General features: G+C 34.4%; 1 non-coding gene across 1 annotated transcript; it reads right to left on the bottom strand.

Annotated features, from left to right (window-relative positions):
- Positions 1–4,881: 4,881 nt before the first annotated feature.
- On the bottom strand, positions 4,882–4,953 carry TRNAW-CCA (transfer RNA tryptophan (anticodon CCA)). The gene has a single exon. It is a non-coding gene; the product is annotated as a tRNA-Trp (tRNA).

A 4,953-nucleotide genomic window follows, 5' to 3' on the forward strand; every position in this document is an offset into this window, starting at 1 on the left:
CCAAAGATCCTTCCAGAAGGCCCTTGGACAATTTCTATATAGACCTTCATATAGAATTCGTCCATGCTTCCTTTATGGATCATAAGCCCAACTTTGTAACTATCTTATAATTACAGTATCAGTACCCTTTATTTAATTAATCTCTTTTGACTACAAAATTAATTCTTAATTAATTATTGATCAATATTAATTAAACAAATATGATTTCTCTTTTAATATATAATTCTTATCATATATTAATAAATCATAATTAATCCTCTTTCTCTGTTATTCATCATATCAGTTTGCTATGGTGAAGGCAACCCAAAAGGACCATGCTCATAATCGGGTCAAGTACATACCAAAATAGTTATGGACTTAGACACTTAATCAAACGGATTTATATTTGGTGTACTGTACTCGTAGTCTTCTTCAACTCCACCCAGGTTACCTTCATACTCACCCATTATTGCTTCTCCTGCTTGAGCAACTACATTTGGAAAGGTGGCTCAAATCTGTTGGGCAATCTCATCAGCCAACTCTTCTCTAGTAATCATGTTTGTTGCACGACCCCTTCCGCGATCTCGACCTCGACCGCAGTGGGATCTGGAGCTGCCATGGTCCGATTGTGTAGGTATCGGTGTTGTAACAACTCCTCGGCCTCTTCCCATACCCCTGCCTTCTCCTCTTCCTTGGCCACGTCCACGACTTGTATTTGGGATCATTGGAGGTTCCGATACATCTCCAGGTGCTCTAACATAAACTCCAACTGGGATGCGTTCTTCATCCGAGGTGACCCTAGAAAACCTTCCAGATTTCCTTGAAGGCATGATACCTACAAGCGATATATGGTCTAGTTTAGACGTTTGATTACCTCTCGTTCCTTCCGTCTAAGCTTAAGTGTTTATATAAACACCTAATCTGCTTAAACATCGCTCTGATACCAACTTGTAACAACCCAATTTTCAAATATCGATTACATGAAAAATAATCATTCCATCATCTCCCAAGATCAATTCTGAACTTACTTATAGACTAAACTACAACGGAAGCAAAATAAAATAAAATAAAGTCTTCAACCGAAGAGCTTCTGGCGTTACGTCTTTGCGGAACTCCTTTGTCGTCTTGTTGACCAATCGTTCTCCCTAGCCTTCTTACTATCACTTGTTAAATAGTTTTATGGGTTGCGCACATTTAAAGTTTCTAAAAGGGTAATCCTAGGACCTAGTGAGTTCGTATTACGCAAACATGTCCATCACTTTTAAAAAAACAAATATTTTTATCATATACGTTCAATAAATCATGTAACAAAATATATTACCCGATGACATAGTTTAGGGGGAACGATTAATTATTCAGAGAAAAGAACCAAATGTTCATTTCTCTTCTCCTCGAGACAACTCATCATCCATTGTACTCAAGTATTTTAAATATCCAATGAAATGAGTATGATTCTCAATTCTCATCCCCGCCGATCACATACATCCGTCATGCTCATGACGATTAAATACCCCACCCGTTCCCGCTAAACATGTCACCCAAAAATGCACAGTAGATAAACAACTCAAAATAACATTTGCACATAACCATACTTATCATAAACATATTGTCAATAAATAAAAAAAAATTGCATGATAAACATTTATATGCGAGCAACCACAGAACACGAAAAAAAGCTCACCTCGTTGGCGTTAGGTCTTAACCGGATATTGTCACGCTACCCGCAGACATGTAGTATCCTACGTTTAACCAACATTTATTTTCGAATGCTATAATCTTATAAACATCTTATGTTTTTGTTTTAGTTCCGATATACATATGTCTCGTTCGACCGAATAATAACAATCACCGGTTTACATTAATTAAAACGTTCATAGTAATTTTAGTACACATATTATACTTTGTTATATTAGCATTCTCAAATAAATAAAATTTCACTCTTAAAATAATACTCAAAACAGTTGGGACCGTTAGATACAAAATATTGATTTTAACTATAACAATAATAACTTGGATTTTAGTAAAACTTGCATGGACCCTTTTTTTTTTTGAAATTCTTATTTCCGTTAACATGTTTAAATGAAAATTGAATCGTCAAAGTATCAACAGTTTAGGGACCGTTTACATAACTTTAGTTTTCAAAGAAATAGTTATGTAGGGACTGAAATTGAAATGGATGATTTATATATGATTCATACAAAATCGACATATTATCAAACTATAGGGACGGGAAAGGTAAATTATAATTAGTTAAAAAAAAGTTGCGGCCAACATCAAAAGAAATTCGCATGCCCTATATATTTGGTACATTTTATTATTTTACTTTTGTTTTTAACTTATTTTTCGGTAACCCACCCAAAAAGAAAGAGACCCAAATACTTATCTTCTTAACCCGAGTCTCTGTTATTCTCCATAAAAACTATAGCTTGATTTTCATCTAAAACTCAGTCAAATAAATATCTGAAATATTCATTAAACATCTTCGCTTTCTTATGAAATATATGCATTACCAATTATCAAAACTCAATTCATAACGAGATGAATTTCAAGTCTTTATACCAAAAATTATACATTCTGTTTTTTTTTGTCAAATTAACGACTATCGGCCAAAACAGACACATGAAGTGGAACCAAAACATGCAACCCTTTTATATAAACATATTCAAACAACTTAATCAAGCTCAAATTAAAGAGACATACCTTAATTTCTAAAATAGCTCCGAAAACTTTCACGAACTTCAAACCCCGATTTCTATTTTGTTTCCCTAGTCTTTCTTGCACTTTTTGTGGGCATTCCACTCTATTTCTCGTGCCTTTTATAGTACCAAAGTTTGTAACCTTTCTAGTTAACTAAAAAGTCTAAATTTATGACTCTAATTAAAGTGGTGGGTTTTGGAATTAAAATTTATAACTTCTCTATTGAATCATAATTAATTCCTTAATCATAATTATAATAATACATTTAGACCATATTTATATATTTATTTTAATTTGACTTATCACAGAATGTGTGTTTGTGTGTGTGTGTGTTTGTGGGTGTGAGTGAGATTTGGGGTGGGTGTCTGTTTGTGCGGGTGGGTGTATGTGTGTTAGGTAGGTGTGGGTGTGTGTTAGTGGGGGTGGGGACGTGTGTGGGTGTGGGTGTGTTTGTGTTTGTGGGGTTGTGAGTGTGGTTTGGGGTAGGTGTGTGTTTGTGGGGATGAGCTTGGGAGTGAGTGGGTATGAATATGTAGGGGTATGGTGGGTTGAGGGTGTTAAGGTGAGGGTAGATAGAGGTGGGAGTGGGTGTGTGTCTATATTTTAGAAAAAAAAAACTAGAATTAGAAAAATATGGAAAACAATAATTATTGATTTTCCAAAAATTTGTAACTTCTTTGTAAATTTAGAAAACATAAAATTTTCATTTTTCGTGAAAAATTAGAAAAACAGACGAACTAAACGCGTTTTCAAAATTGTCATTTTTCTTGGAATTTTTTTCCGGAAAACGACCCATTTTTTCACAACTAAACGCACCCTTAGAGTTTACATGGTATCAAAGCGTTCGATTAACATAAACCGTAGCCGGCGACTCTCTTCTCGTCTTACATCTTCTTTTCTACCCCTCTGATCTCACATTCCATTCTTCTTCTTCTCGATATCTCTTTCTCATCCTCAACATGTCGATCATAGATAAGCCATCTTCTAGGATTAACATCAAACATGCAATTCCATTTGTTCTAGACCTAGATCAAATAAACTATGATATTTGGCGTGAACTCTTCGAAATTCACTGCATCGGGTATGGAGTTTATGATCACCTCAAGCCTCCTGAACAAATAACGATTGATAAAGAAAAAGAAAATGACAAAGGAATAGAAGAATCATCAAATGCAAAGGAGTCATGGGTTCACAAGAATTCCATCCCCCTTCTCAATGATTTTCAAGAAGCCAGCAACAACTTTTGAAATCTGGGAAAACCTTGAAAAGGTTTTTTGTGATAACAAAGCCTCGAAGATTATTTAACTTGATCGAGAATTAAGAAACATCTCTCTTGGTAATGCTTCTATCACAAACTACTGCAGCAAAATAAAATCTCTTGCTGAGCGATTGGAATTTGGAACTCATAGATTCTAAAGTTTCTCAAGCTAACCTGGTAGCTTAAATGATCAACGATCTGTCTCCAAAATTCCGGTACATAGCCATAAACATTCGACACCGGGATTCGCCTTCATCTTTCTTGGATGCTCGATCCATCCTCATTTGTGAAGAGCAACAGATGCTCCAAGATGAACGACATGACTCTCTTCTCATGCATGTCGACAATTCATCCTCCCCACATGCCCTTACAATTCAAAATTTGAATCGCAATTCCTCTAGATGATAAATTCCGGCCTCAAAATTCGTTTCCTTTTATACATTTCCAAAGTACGTTTTCTTTTTGTCTTTTATATTGTTACGAAATATGTTTTTTTTTCGTATTACGTAATACTCAGTATATATGAATATATCATTGAGACCATTTTATTTTTTACAATATCAATTTATGGACTATCATAAACAAGTTAATTTAATAAGTTGTATGTCATTTTACATTCAAACATGATACTTTAAATATTGTTTTATTTTAAAACTAAATATACCATTGTATCATTTCTGCGTTTTTCGCTGCAACGCAGACTAGTTAAATAGAAACGAAAAAGTTTAGGGATCTAAACATAAAACGGAAAAAGAGGAAGGGTTTGTATATTAAGTTATTGGATAAAAATGATCTAGCAAATTTTTAGGGTGTAAAAAGCAAAACAAAAAAGTGGAAGGGTATCTTTTAAGTTTCTGGATAAGAAATAATCTAGCAAAAATAAATTAAAAAAAAAAAAAAAAAAAAAAAAAAAATACTATTAGAAAGAAGAGAGGACTAGAGGGAATTGAACCCGACGTGAATCGAACACGCAACCTTCTGATCTGGAGTCAGACGCGCTACCATTGCGCCACGGATCC

The sequence above is a fragment of the Lactuca sativa genome, chromosome 1 (genome assembly GCF_002870075.4).
Source record: "Lactuca sativa cultivar Salinas chromosome 1, Lsat_Salinas_v11, whole genome shotgun sequence".
Lineage (NCBI taxonomy): Eukaryota > Viridiplantae > Streptophyta > Magnoliopsida > Asterales > Asteraceae > Lactuca > Lactuca sativa.